At 42.6% G+C, this 15,613-nt stretch overlaps 1 long non-coding RNA gene across 3 annotated transcripts in view; it reads right to left on the bottom strand.

The window, feature by feature from the left end:
* The window catches only part of LOC311593596, a 124,726-nt gene that overhangs the window by 103,304 nt on the left and 5,809 nt on the right, over window positions 1-15,613 (bottom strand). For 2 of the 3 annotated variants that reach the window (XR_014777774.1, XR_014777775.1), the window contains exon 4: window positions 9,088-9,176. This is a non-coding gene — a long non-coding RNA (uncharacterized lncRNA). Of the gene's footprint in view, window positions 1-2,962; window positions 3,078-9,087; window positions 9,177-15,613 lie in introns of those variants that run through there. The other variant, XR_014777776.1, reaches the window with a different exon arrangement.

The following is a 15,613-nucleotide window of genomic DNA, read 5'->3' as shown; positions in this document are numbered from 1 at the left end:
TAATTCTTTCATGTTTATGTACTTCTTTATTTTATTATATGTGCATGAGATTTTGCCTAAATGTATGTCTGTACATCCTAAGCATGCCTAGTGCCTGTGGAAGCCAAAAGAGGGGGTCTTGTCCCCTGGAATTGAAGTTACAGATGGTTGTGAGCCACCATGTGGGTGCTGGGAACTGAACTGAGATCCTCAGCAAGAACACGTCCTCGTGACTGATGAGCCAGCTCTCCAGAACCCAGAACATTTGTCTTAATTTTTAATTCTGTGAATTTCACACCGTTCCACCACTGTGGATATGTCAAATGTATTCTTAGAAATGCTCCTTATTGTTTGACACCTAGGGGCCCCTCCCCCACCACCACCACAGAAAACACTCAACAACCAGCAGAGAAACATATTCTTCATTTACAAGCATTTGTATGTCTCTGTGTGTCAAGCATCTGTTTCTGGGAACTCAGTGGTGAACAAGTAATTATGCAGAGCTGCCCTTGAAGAACTTATACAAATGCATTTATGGCATCAACCTTGAAAGTGCTTTTAATAAATGAGTCAGAAAATGTGAAACAAGAAAGTCTTTGGTGGCAAACCGGGAAAAACTTCTCTGAGAAGGAAATTTAAAGTTTTATGCTTCCCTCTGAATTTCTTCCACTTATATGTGAACGTTATGATTGTATATGAAGGATCTGGGAGATAGCTCAGTCGAAAGTGTTTGCCTTTCAAACACAAAGACCAGAGTTCAATCCCAGAAACTGTGTTAAAAGGAAAACTCGGGCATGGCTGTGCACACTTGTAATCTCAGAGATGGGGCTTTTGGTCAGCTAGCCTATGCTAGGTGGCAAAAACAGAGGGGCAAAAGCATCACAAAAACAGCTTTTCTGTCCTTGCACGCTGCTGGGTAAATAAACATCGTGTAGAGTTGATGTGTGACCTCCTGACAGGTACACTGCTTCTCCTCCGGTGCTGGGGAGACTCACCAGTCTGTATTAAGGGGTAGACGCTCATCAGGTCATTTTTACTTCTGATGCTTCAAAAGCAGGGAAGATCATGTGCAGTGCACTCTACAGTGGGGTTCAGAGCAGATGGACATTTAGCCAACAGCAGGTGGATTGCAGATCCCGTGTCTGGAATGAGGAATCTGAAAAGTTCCCTGTCGACCTCAAATGCTTCAATTTGTCAGAGAATACCACCCACTGTGATTTCAGCTTCAGGTATTTCCAGGCCTCTGGTAGTATATAAATAAGGTTTTGTTGACTCGGTACGAAATTGTGTGTTTCTGTTGAAACAGAAAGGGAGGGAGATAAGGGGGCGATTTCTAATCTGATGAGAGACTGGATGAACAAAGGAACCCACAACAAAATAACTGCAAGGTACAAACGTAAGTGTTAAATGGGACAGGGGGGAATTTGTAAAAGAAAAGTCCTGTGGGGCCAGATAGTGATCACACCGTTGTGGCCTGGGTTTGCATCTCATTTCCCTCAACCTGATTTGTATGTTCTCCATGAAAGTGAAGTCAAGTCTTAAGGCTGGTCTGCTGGGGGAAAATATTAAATTACGGAATCTTTCCAACCAGAAGACACCACGATAAAGGAATAAAAAGAAGTCCAGCTATGGGTAGTGCCACTAAAGTGACCATGAGCATGAATATGCAAAAGACAGAAGCCGCGCTGCTAACACACTGATTGCCCAGGATGAAGTCGCCGACTGTCGCTCATAACAATCGTGCCTCAAATTGGCATGTCTTCCCTCTGGATTTACTATTAATGATAAATCACTGAGAGACTTAATATTTTGCCCAAACTTGTTTGTGCTTAATGTTGCAAGGAGACAAGAGACGGAGACCGGGATGTTTTTGTAAAGAAAATGATCCGGTATTTAATGCTTTTCAAATCTCATTCTATTAATAGTATATCTTTTGCTAAACAGCTTACATTTTTATGACCGTTCTATCTCTATCGATTAACAGGACTGCTTGTTTCTCATGTATTTAAATTCTCGGGAGCTGTTCAGGTCTGCTAGGAATCTGCCCTACCTAACATATTCCCAGATAGAGAGGAGAAGAGGGCTCTGATTGCTGGTAGCAGTGGCTATACAGAGAAGAGAGCTATGGGGATGACTCTCTCCCCACAGTCTCTCGCTAATATGAAAATAGGCAAGCATGGTTCTCAGTTTTCTGAAGAAGGCAGGGCTGTCATCTCAGACTACCACTGCAGGTGAATTCCAAACCCTCCACGGCTATGTGAGCCTTAGAGTGTAGTAATCTAGACCCCAGATTCTGGATGTTTCTAGATTCTCAATTCTTTAAACTCTAAAGGATCAAGTTAGTGCACATGTATCATTTTATAATGTCCTACTATAGCAGATGGGGAGATCATTTAGTCAGTATGGGAGTGTGAGGACCTGAGTTCAAGTCCCAGGACCTGCAGCAAAAAACAAAACAAAACAAAACAAAAACCTGCCAGATATGGTAGTGCAAACTTTTCATCACAATGATGGGGAGGCAGTAAAAGGCAGGGCACATGGGCTCTCTTGCCAGCCAGCCAAACCTACTTGCTGGTCTCCTCATCAGTGAGATATCCTCCAAAACCAAAGTGCATAGATTACAAGTAATGTTGCCTAAGAATAAATGGCAAATGCACACCATGAGTACAATACACACACACACACACACACACACACACAGAGAGAGAGAGAGAGAGAGAGAGAAAGAGAGAGAGAGAGAGAGAGAGAGCTCTGCTAGAACCTGAAGCTCTTTCAGGTACAAGGAATAAAAACTCATCTCAAACTAGCTTTCTCTACAAAGGAGTTCATTTTCCTGTGCAACTAAACAGCACAGGCTGAAACCCTGCTCATTGTGAGAGCTCAATGCAGTAGCACACAAGATATTACAGAGATGCAGACTCTCTAGCACCCTTTCTCCAGTTTGGCTCAATTTCACAAAGATTCGCCTGGGGAAGATGGCTGCTCCCAAGCCCAGGTGTGTGGATCCCTAGCTTTCAGACCAGGGTGAAGGAAACTCATTTCCCTATCAATTTGAAAGAGATGTCCTGGAATTCAGGTGCCCCAACCTGAGCCAGCCACTACAACAAAGAAATACCAGGCAGAACCAAACTGTGAGCAGGGAGGGACCAGTCTTACTTAAACTGCATCAACTTATGAGACTTTTTTCAGTAAACCTTGATCCGTTACCAGCATAAAGGGACCTTAGGCCAGTTAGGCAGCCCATGTATTGGTTACCTTCCCCATTGCTGCCACAAAAGACCTGACAAGAAGTGACTTATGAAAGGAGTAGTCTCCTGACTTAGCTCTAAGGTCCCCTTCAAGGAGAAGCAGGAATGACGGCAGAAGCAGATGAACTGGTTACATCATTTTTTGCATTCAGGAACAAGGGAGGGAAATGAAAGTGAGGTAGAGCTCTAATATCTCAAGGCTGTGCTCCAGTGATCCACTTCCCCCAAGAGGCTGTGGAATCTTGCACGTATTTTCTTGTTCTGTCTTACTAACTGTGACTCAGAGTGTTCACTACAGGACAGTTCATGCGGGTCGGTGGGGACTTAGCATTCTGGTTGGCACCCTTGGTAATGGAAGGTGTGGGGATGGCTGAAAATATACAGAGAAAAGAGATGGGGGAGGGGGTGGGGAAGACAAGGAGGTGAGAGGGAGAGGCATTCTCCACAGAGCATTACTTCTGGAGAGAAAGGTAGGGTTCTTAGAGCCCGTCACTTTCCTGTTAGAGACGAGGCAAGCAAACTTCAAGCACACCAATGTCTGCACGTGTGTGGACTGGTAGAGTCTGTAAACTAACGCATGACCATTGGTTGCTGAAGCCAATTGGAAGACAATTTAAATGTCATATGCTCAAATGCCACATTTCCTTTTAAAACATCTCTTATAGGCAGGATTAAAAAAAAATACCTAATGAACCTTAAGAAAAATAATTTGGGATTCTTTCATAATAGTGTGAAAATGCCATGACCTTCACAAAGACAGCGTTACCTAAAATGTGATAGTTGCGTAACAGACTGGGCTTAAACAGTGAACAGATTAACTCTGGATCCCTTGATATTAATAAATTACAGGATAAAATTTAAAATATTCATGTGCATCATATGCATCAAAACACAGTTTTATTTGATCTACAGAACTGCAAAACTATAATCTTACCTATGCACACATAGAGATACACATGCATGGAAGACAAATGTTGAAATCTTATCAAAAATCAAATAATTAGGGAAAATACATGAAGGTATTTTTTTTAAATCTAGTTTAACTGAAATTCTTTTTTCTCTAGAAAAAGAAACTGTAGGAAGAGCTAGGATGTAGCTCATGTGCGGAGCTCCTTCTCTAACATTGTGAAGTACCCAGAAGAGAGAGAGATTTATAAACCCTTAACAGTCAATTCTGAATAATAAGGAAACTATGGCAATCTTTTCTTAACTTTTTCATACTTTTAAAATCACTCCCTAGCAATAATAATTTTTAAAAACATCAATTAATAGGCCTGGTGTTGGCGGCAGTGGCAGTGGTGGTGCACGCCTTTAATCCCAATTCAGGAAGCAGAGGCAAGGAGATCTCTGTGAGTTCAAGGCCAGCCTGGTCTACAGAATGAGTTCCAGGACAGCCAGAACTAAACAGAGAAACCCTGTCTTGAAAACCCAAACCAAACACAAACAACTACAACAAAATTAACATATAAGACTATGCTGGTCGCTCTCCATGCCTGTGGTGAGATGCCTGCTGAATATTCCTTCAGAGGGAAGCGAATTAGTTCAGTTTCTGGCTTCACTGGCTGTAACACCTCACAAAGTGGGCATGGCTCAGCCAAGCAGTTCATGTCCCAGGGTCAGGGTCAGAAAGTGGAGGCCTGGCCCGTGCTGCTTCCCTGGCTCTCTTCTTTTCTTTCTTTTATTTTTTCTGGAGTCTCACATACGGGATGGTGACACCCACATCTAGAATAAGTTTTCTTCTTCTTTCACTAATCATCTCTGGAAATACCTCACAGACTCACTTTGTTCCTCACGAAGCTCAAGGTGACCCATTGCAGAACATCCATTGGGGGAGAGGGGTGTGAAAGACTAAGAAATGAATTAAAAAAAACAAAAACAAAAACCTCTAGTGTATCTGAGGACAGTCACACCTGGGTTCAAAAAGCCATTTAAATGGCAGATGAGAAAGAGCATGAAGAAGCTCCTTTTGGAGTTTATTACTTAAAGTTGCACTTTCCAGGATGATGCACTTTCCTGTAAACTTTATATTTTTTCTTCTCTTTACAGTGGAATAATATTCCTTTTGGGAAGCTGGAGCAATAGCTCAGCAGCTAAGAGCCCTGGTTTCTAGAGAACCAGAATTCGATGCCCCACACTCGCACGGTGGCTCTCAACCCCTCTTTAACTCTACTTCTGGGGGATCTGATGGCCTTTTCTGGCCTCCATGGGCACCAGGAATGCACATGGTGCACAGACATACACACAGGCCAAACAGTTATACACATAAAATAACAAAAAACAGTTCTCAAAATTAATATGCCATCTTGTATGTGTATAGTTTCCTTATCCACTTACCTGTTGATAGACATCAGGCTGGTTTTATTTCCTTGTTATAGTGAATAAAGCCACACACAGAGGTACAAATATCTCTGGGGTGAGAGTTCTCTGGGTATGTGCCCAGGCGGGGAATAGCTGAGCTATGTGGTAATTCTATTTTTCATTTTTGATAAATCTCCAAATTGATTCCCATAACGGCTCTGTGTCAGTTTGTACCAGTCTGTGAGAGATCTTTCCCTATGTTCTCCCCAACATTTGTGATCCGATTTCTTGACAGCAGCCACTCTGACTGGGGTGAGGCTGTTTCTCAAAGTAGCTTTAATTTGCATTTCCCTGGTGACTAGGGATGTTGAACACGTTTTTAAAGGATTTATTCTGATTTTTATTTAGATGTAAATAGCACATACACATGGGTGCCCACAGGAGCTCTATAGAAGAGGGCTCAGATCTGCTCTATCTGGAGTCACAGGAGCTGTAGGTTGCCTGGATTGGGTTCGGGGGGGGGGGGGAGGAAGAGCAGTATGGTGTCTTAACCACAAAGCCATCTCTCCCATCCCTGTGTGAAGAGAACACTTTCTAAATAGTTACTGGTCAGATTGGTTTCTTTTAAGAACTGTCTATTTATTCCATTTGGCCCATTTATTTACTGGCAGGTTTGCTTCCTTGGGACTTATTTTCTATAATTCTTTGTAATTCTGGATATTAGCCTCTTGTCTGAAATGTAGCTGGTCATGATTTTGTCTCATTTTGTGGGCTGTCTGTTATCTCTGATGATAGTTTCTTTTGCTGTGCAGGCGCGTTTTATTTCGCTTAGTCCCGTCTGTTGATTCTAGGGGCTAGACAAACCCTGCAGCGTGGAAGTTCTGCTCAGAAAGTTCTCGCCCTTCTTGGTATCTTGAATAACACCCCCCATGTTTTCCTCTAATGGTTTTAGCTTTAAAATTAATGTGTTTGGTCTACTTTGAGCTGATTCCAGTATAAAGTCAAAGATACAGTCCTAACTCCATCTGCTGCTGAGGAATAGCCAGTTTTGCCAGCACCATTTGTGGAATGCACTATTAGCCACTGCGTGTTTTTGCCTCCTTTGTCAAGACTTAGGTGGCTGTAGGATCATAGGTGTGGTGTGTGTGTGTGTGTGTGTGTGTGTGTGTGTGTGTGTGTGTGCACTGTGTACATGTGTGTATAAATATTTATAAGAGTGGATAAAGTCTAAAATTTACAAAGGAGACCAAAGCTAATATCTGTAACACAGAAGGACAGAATTCAGGCAAAGAGGCAGTCATAGGCTCCATGAAGGAGGATATAAAGCGATTTTTCTCTAGTATGAGCTCGGTCGTTTTCTGCTTTTCACGGTGGATATGTGACTTCAGTTTCCCGTGTATTGAAGTACCCAGGGCCAGTTGTGCATTCCAAAAGACTCCGACACGCGTCATTCCTGAGAGGCAGTGATGGTGAAAGCCAAGCTTCTCCTTATTCCACCAACCATTACTGCAGTGGGAAGCAGGAGCGACAGGTCCCTGAGTGTGTCTGTTGCATTGACCCACTTAGGAAAAGTAATGAAAAGTGTAACCTAAAATCTTCCTTTTTTCCCCCATTTGTTTACAACTATAGCAAATAATTTTATTATAGTATTATTTAATGTGCAAGTTGTATTGCTATACCTAAAATAAAGTACAGGCTGAATATTTTTAAGTCCACTTGAGCTTTAAATACACCTTTTAAGTAAAATGGCAATTTAGATCAATCCATCGTGGTGCGCAGTTAGTATCCCAGTTGTAATATTAGGAATTAGGGAATATTAAAATATGTCTCAAGGTGAGAGTGTGCCCCCCCAACCCTTTCCTGTTGGTTGTTTGTTTAAGAAAATCTACAAAAACTTCAGGTCTGGGGACTAGAAGTTCCCCTTGCCTTGCCCTTCACGCTCCACTCATTAGGTCGGAGCTCAGCTCCTGATTCCCAGCTGTCCAGCTCAGCCCTGGGTACCACCACTTCAGAAACCACCAAGCCCATCAACTGGCAGCAATTACAGGCCAGAGACACTTTCCTCAGGCACTATACTGTATTAAGGTCTGGTTTGCTTCCTGTAAATTACAGAGTGACCTGCTTTCAGTTTGGCTATAAGCAGGATCCGAATGGGAACAACGCTTTTCATCAAAAACAACACAAAAGCCAAGGATTCCTCAAAGACTTCTGAACTCAGAAAAAATGAGCGAGCCAGCACAAAATTCACCTATTAAAACTAGAAAAAGAAAGCATTTTCAAACTAGAACCTTTTTGCATTAACATACACTTTTGTTTTGTTTTGTTTTGTAGATACACTGTATCTACAAATGCTCCTCCTGCATTCAATGCATCTGAAGTGAGCCGAGCCGCACACTGCATTCAGTTGCTGGGTTGCCACATTATCTAGTTTGCTTCCCTCCTTATCTTGCCTTCTGGGCACTAACTTTGATCAAGCTCGCTTCTGGGTGAATTGGTTCACAGAATGGAAGTTCTCTGTTGAAAAGAAAATTTGGACGTTGGTGAGGCGGGGAGAGCTGCATTTCTGCAGTGAACAAACACAGAGCCGGTGATCGAGTCCTGTGTGTCGCTCCCCTCTGGCACAGCTAGCTAACACTGTGTACTCTATGATCGCAGGGCAACCGGAGGAACTGTTGGAGGGTACGCAAAGCAAGCATGCGGACAAGCGGAGCTTTTCCTTCTAATTGCCTACTTAAGTTCTATGGTGTTGTTCAGATCTTGTCAAACTGAATGATGTGACCATTATCACCAAGTCTGTGGGTTGATGCTTTATCCACATTGAGCTAACCTCAGTGACAAGGACAGCAGCCAGCAGCCGAGAACCTCCAATCTCTAACTCAGACCACTGTGCTGTTTGCCCGCCTGGGCGTCAGTTGCTCTGGTCCTGAATAACCTCTTGGCTCTCTGGAGGCAATCTTGACTGCATTTCAGGTCACAGAAAGAAAGAGGAGGAGGGAACGTCCCTCACTGCTATTCGGAGTGTCCTGGCCAGAATCTTTAGCCACGGATCCCGGGACCACAATTTTGCTCAGTCTGTTTTTTCACCAGACCCCACCCCAAATAAGAAGTCCATTCTGGTTACAGGAATAGATTTTTTCCCCATTCTCTGGTTGTTTTTCTTCCCTAAATCCCATTTCCATCTGCTCTGGGTCAAGGGTAAGGCTAGAGCCTTCCAACAGTCTTTTGGCATTACAGGACTGAGAGCCATCTGTTTGGCTGTAGGCTATTCACCATGGAATCCGCAAGAAACAGGTTTCTGACCAGTGTCTGACAACTGGATAGCTCATCATTACCCAATAAATATGCTAATCATCACCTCTGAAGTGGGATGAAAACAATAATTTGGTGACAAAACATCTCGCGCAGACCCAGAAGTTACAGAGTGGAAGCCATGGGCCTTAACTTCAGAGAGCATTTGTTTTGTTGTTTGTCTCATTTCATGTGCAGTCACTCTGACCCATCCAGGATCATGCGCAGGAGATTAAATACTGCGTCTTGTTATTACACATAAGTAGACACCTACCCACTTCCCTTGCCACAATGTCCCTTCATCCTTTTCTCCACAAGCTTCTTAACTGAGTTTTTCCTTTTCAGTAGCTCTCATAGATGACTCTAGAAAGCAAAGAGAGGAACGTAAGGGAATCCACATGTTAAGGGGGCTTCCTCATCCCTCATCTGACTGTCGGAGTCATTTATCAGTGTTTTCTACTTCAACAAGCCTTCAAGTCAGATTCTGAAATCTGTCACACCACATAGACTGGGTAGATGGTCTTCCTAAGTAAGAGGTCAACATGATAACACCTACCTAATCATTCAAACCACCAATTTCCACATGTATCATTTCATCATTGTAATATTGATAAGGAAAATGAGTGTAGGAAACTGAAGTATTTGTTTCTGGTCACATTTTGTACTTTCTTTTTATTTAAAGGTTTCTATTACAAACATAAACAAGTTGGGTCCTAGGCAATAGCTAGCCACCCAGTGAGCATGTTCCACTCATGATCCATAAGAGGTATGATTGGGCGTAACTATAACTATAGCCCAAAATGGAAAAGTAAACTTACATGAAAGATTAGAGGGTGGATTGGGCTTGGGTTTTGAAACACAGTTGCATGGTTCTCACGTGAACTTCATAGATGACAAAGGAATGCTGTGATGTCAAAAGCCTGGGCAGCTTTGATTCATAAGCTGTATAAACAGAGCCTCTTGAGGTTGAGCTGTTTATCTGTGAGACTGTACATGCCTTTGCCAGAATGAAGTCTGACTGTGTAGAGGCTCAGGTGTGCCCTGCCCTAAATTATTCCATGTTGTGTAAATGGTGGGTTTATTTTTTCAGGTTGTGTCATGCCTTAACACCATTTAGCAAGCAGGGTTTTGCCCCATTTTGAGAATAGGGGGTCATTGCATACCTCAGTTTATAAATCTATGGTACCTTTATCTGACACCACCCATACGGCATGAACTGATAAATATTCCTAACATAATAGGGGACAGTCCCAGAAACATATCAAAGTAAACTGAAACTATGAAAACTCATGAGCATATTAAAATCATATCAGAGAAACTGGGCCCAAAAATTTATTATACACAAGAGACCAAAGAAAGCTAGATCTCCAACAGGGGAGGGCACCTAATGCAGCCATTTAGAACTACCCCCACCAATCTCTCCTTTGGTCACCCAGTGCATGTATCTAGGTGCTGGCAAAGAACTCCTAACTATCCTGGGGGGGTTGGCTGAATATGGCCTCCACTATTGATACAACCTACTAAAATTTCAATCCATCTGTCTCCATCTGGACCTGGTCCTACCCCTTGCCTCTCTGGCAGAATGATGCTACATGCCACTTCTGCAGCTCAGTTCTGATCCTAGGGCTTGACTCTGCTGAGGTGTCTCTGGAAGACCTCCAACAGTGCTGGGAATCTGAGTCCCTTCAGATACTCTCCTTTCATCTCTACCAGCTCCCTGCCTCTGCCTCTAGGTTAGAACTCTCTTTAACTTCTTGAACTCTGCAGCAGCCTATTTAACCATTTCTAGCCATTCTATAGTAGATGATAAATAGATAGATAGATAGATAGATAGATAGATAGATAGATAGATAGATAGATAGATAGATAGATAGATGATAGATAGGATTATAGAAGTAGATAGATGATAGATTGATAGGTACATGATAGATAGATAGATAGATATAGTGTGATATACATGTAGCATGAGAGGAATGGTAAATTAGTTAAGTCTTACATCTCATCAAAGAAGCTTCTTTTTTCAGCACATGGAAACTGTTACAGAGATTCAACAAGTTACCACGAGATACCCAATCCAAATTGGCACATCTGCAATGCAAACACACTCCCAAAGCTTAGAGGAAAAGACATACAAGGAGCGGAAAGATGGTAAAAGTCAAATTAGGCTGTGTGTGTGTGTGTGTGTGTGTGTGTGTGTGTGAGAGAGAGAGAGAGAGAGAGAGAGAGAGAGAGAGAGAGAGAGAGATATGAAAGAATAATAATTGTAGAAGAAGTAATGACTTTGTGATGGAATGTGAAGGGACACGAGAGAATGTGAAGGTGGAAGAAAGGGGTAGAAATGATATAAATACCATATTCATAAATAAAATTCTCAAAATTTTTTCATTAGAATAGGTTTTAATAAGATATCCTGTTTGCTTCTGCCAGCTATCAAGGAAATCAAAACTTGTTGGCACATTGCTGCTAAGGAAACCACACGTCTTGTGAATTTACCATTATTCAGAAAATTCAGACATCATGGAAAGACAAAAATGTCTTCATTATCCCAACATGCTATTCTTGTGACAAGAGCAGCCACACCCATTGTTCTGCTCTGAAGTAGAGACCTTTTAAAAACTGAAGTCATTTGAACTACGCAAAAGAGCAGATTTAGGGGGGGAAGTCCTCCTCAGTCACTGTCATAGGGGAGGGGAGTAAGGGGAAATGGGAGGGAGGGAGGAATGGGAGGATACAAGGGATGGGATAACAACTGAGATGTAATATGAATAAATATAAAATATTAAAAAAAGAAAAAAGAATATTAATAAGTTTTGTGCACTAAACATTTAGTGCATGTTGTCTACTTAAGCCATGTCATGCAGGAAATATCAAGTTTTTTCCCCCAAAGTGTCTTGATAAATGTGGTCTCTTCTGGCTAGTTTTCTGTCAACTTGACAGAAGCTAAAGTCATCTGAAAAGAGAGAATCTCAATTGAGAAAATATCTCCATAAAGTCCAGCTGTAAGGCATTTTCTTAATTAGTAATTGGTGGAGGAGGGCCCTGGGCCCCGCCCATTGTGGGTGGTGCCATACACTGGGCCAGCAGTCCTGGGTTCTATAAAAAAGCAGGCTGAGCAAGCCATGGGGAGCAGGCCAGTAAGCAGCACCCCTCCGTGGCCTCTGCATCAGCTCCTGCCTCCAGGATCCTGCCCTGCTTGAATTCCTATCCTGGCTTCAGTTGGTGATGAACCGCAACATAGAAATGTAAGCCGAATACACCCTTTCCTCCCCAACTTGTTTTTGGTCATGGTGTTTCAAAACATGAGGGGGACCCTGCAGGTGTCCAGGAAGAGAAGTGAGCCATATACAGATGAGAATGAAAACTCAGTTCATACTGACCACACTAAGCTGGATCAAGACTTCTAAAGAGTCTGCTATCAGGCAGTTTATCCCCAACAACTTAAATGCGGTGTGTTTTGGAAATAGTTTAAATCGTGTAATACAATCTTTTATGCAGACTTTGTGAACTACTTTCTTAAGTGTAGTTATATCAAAACTGGAATGAGGGTGCATGCTATTTTTTATAAGAAGATGGGTTCTAGAGATAGGCTACCTGTACTAGCTTGAGGGCCTAAGGAAGTCTCTGGCCTCATCTCAGTCATACAGATAGTGTAGAGGTCATTTGGTCTATTAACCATCTCTGGTCCTGGTTGTGGGAGCCTGGGAGAGACTCTGGCTATACAAATAATATAAGGGTCGTATAGCCTATTAGTTATCTCTGGTCCTGGTTGTGGATGGAAGAACTATTTTTTTATATCTACCTCACTGAAAAGACAGTACTTGATATTCCTGATTTCTCTGAAGATCTGTGGCACAAGGGTCATCATGCTATGCTCCCAAGACTTGCACCAATTGAAACCCCAACTAAGACAGGGACTGTAACTCAACATTGAGGTCGGCACTTTGTTTTGTTTTTCATTTTGGGAAGCAGTAAACAGACGTAAGAAGCTTGCAGAAAGCGGGATGAAGTGGGTATTTCTCAACAGAAACAATGAAGAAATGAAGAGGGAAATCACTAAAGTAGATTTTGGACGTTCAGTCATGGGTTTCCCCTAAAAAGTGGTGTTCCCAGCTCTTCCCAGTACAAAAACAAAGTCTGTGAAACCACAGCCCATCATAAATGAATACTTCTTTTCTTGCAAAATATTATTTTATTGTGTCTTTTTCCTCCAAAAATGACATTATCATCCCATCATCATCTTGGAATAAAGATAACTTTGGCTTTGTAGCCTTGACAATGAAATAGCAGAACATTCCAGTGATGGAGGTTTTAGTTTATTATATGTAATCATGTGTTTTGTGTTAGTCCCAGGTGTGGGACATGGGGGCTGCTCCTGTTTGTCTATACCTGATTACTGCCTTATTCAATGGCATGTGATCTCTGTCAGCTGGGAACTGCCTTGAGCAGGGGGTGAGGTCTTTGCCAGTGGGGATAAATGCCAGACCCAGAGAGAGTGGGGTCTCAAAGAAAGAAGAAGGTGCTCCCCCTACTGCTCCTGGCTGCTGTTGATGCAGTTTGATGAGAAATTAGAGATATCCTGAAATAAGGATTAGACTTGCCCCCAAGGAACCCGATGACCCCAAACAGCAGGACGCAGCTAAGGAAAACTAGGGCCTTCTCTCCACTAACCCCCTTTCTCTCCTATCCAGCGGTGGGGTGTTGGAAGGAATTGGGGTGGAGAAGGAAGAAAGAGATATAAGAAAGCAAAATAAAGGTATATTTTAAAAGTATGCCTACACATTCCACTGTCATGGTAATAGCAAAAGGATTTTAAATATTCATGGTAGAAGAAGTGGTGGTCACAGGACCCTCACCTGGGATCCCGTCCATTGTTTCTTCCCACTTGTTCCCTGTAGTTACTGGTGATATTGAGGAACTAACTATCAAGTATATTGGAACTAGAAGTTTCATGGAAGTTGGTACCCTATGATACAGCTTCCATGAGGTCATTACCTATGATGGAGTGAGGTTTCACAGTGACCCAATCTGGTTTTTAATTGGTTCACCAAGTTAAACTTGGGCAGAATTCTTAGATAAAATTAGTAAAATCAGTCTAAGAAATGACTATACCATTTTCTTAATGCCTAGTATTTGCCCATCTCTTGAGAAATGGTAGAACGTAGGGACCCAGTTCATGATTCAGAATCACATTCTAAGGTGTGCGGCCCGAATGGACCTATGCTGCTATTCACTCTTAAAACTGCAACTACCATAATGGAGGGTCAACTCCTAAGCTCTGCCCTCTACATCTAAGGAGTCAAACTTATCAGCACTTCAGAAGGATGATGCCTATCATGAGAAAGATGGTGAATGAGAGGCACCCTTTCTTTCACAGACTTTCAAATTCCCCCAGGGCTGTAAAATTCTTAGAGAAAGTTCTGTCTCAGTCTCTTAGACAACTACTTCCTCTACTGTCCCCCACTTCGTACCCAGCTTTCCCGATTAGTTACTGTAAAATTGGTAAAGGAATTTTTCAGATGTTGTGAGCTACGAATGCAGTTCTCCTTTGCTAGTCTCTAAAAGGAAATATGTCTGGAGAATATTATTACAAAACAAAGACTAGGCTAGGAGTGTAAAAAAATAGGTTAGGCTCGGCATGGATACATAAGACTCCACAGTTGGTTGGGTAGGTCAGTTGGACTTCAGTGACATTAAACAACTAAGTATGCAGGGATGAATCTCCAGGGCATCCGCACTGCTTAGAAGGAGCTCCAGGACCATCAGAAGTGGAGTCTCTTCCTCTGCAGCCCCCAGCTCCTGGGTGCAAGGCTGAGAAGGCCCTTCCTTCCTCCCACTCTCCAGGATGTGAAGAAAAATGTAGACAAACTAACAAGGGTCCAGGATGTCACACCAGCCAGGACGAGGTGTCTAAGACACCTGTGGAGGCTGAAGACTTCCCTACTGGGTTTACAGATTCCCTACCTGGTTTACAGAGTCCCTACCAGGTTTACAGATGCCTCTGAAAAGTCCCGCCTTCCCTACCTCTCGTCCCCCTCCTCCCCTGCTTCTTTTGTGATGTTTTAACCTCAAAACCCTTTGATCCTACAGAGAAGTGGCCCTTTTCTAGCTTCTGCCACACACACATGGCCAGACTCACACACAGATACATGAGTAATAAAAAAACACAGCTTCCAGTCCCGAGGGGTACATCTACAACATAGCCTCCACGCCAAAGACTCAGCGATCATTGCGGAAGAGGGGGCAGGAAGATTGTAAGAGCTGGGTGACCAAGAAGTCTGCAGTGAGATACTGTCTCCTAGCATGACAGGGAAGTGTTGTCCATGTTTCAACAATATGGCTGCCTAAAAAACAAAACAAAACAACAAACAACAACAACACTAATAGATATATTAAAATGGAAGGAAAACTACACAGGGCACTATCCCTAGATAAAGAATTGCAGGGAGCTAATGACCACTAAGAGCAGAGATTAGTTGTCCCCAGTAAGAAGCCTTTGATTGTTAATCCAATCCAACATGGTGGTCCCTGAAATCATATATACAAGGAACATTAGATGACTCAGCAGGTTGTATTTAAGTATTGGTGTGTGTATATCTGAGAGTGAGTGTGAGTGTGAGTGTGTGTGTGTGTGTGTGTGTGTGTGTGTGTGTGTGTGTGTGTACATAAAGCAATAATAATGAAACAAGAAAAGGCCATACATTTGAGATGCAGTACATGGAAGGATATGAAAGAAGGTAGAAGAGGTTGTGGTGTTTTATCATAGCAAAAGAGACCCTGAGATACCTCCTAGCCCCGTCAAT

This window comes from Acomys minous (genome assembly GCF_964271855.1).
Source record: "Acomys minous genome assembly, chromosome: 3".
In the NCBI taxonomy this organism is placed as follows: domain Eukaryota; kingdom Metazoa; phylum Chordata; class Mammalia; order Rodentia; family Muridae; genus Acomys; species Acomys minous.
The sequence above is the reverse complement of the archived record's forward strand: the minus strand, read 5'-3'. Positions and strand labels throughout refer to the sequence as shown.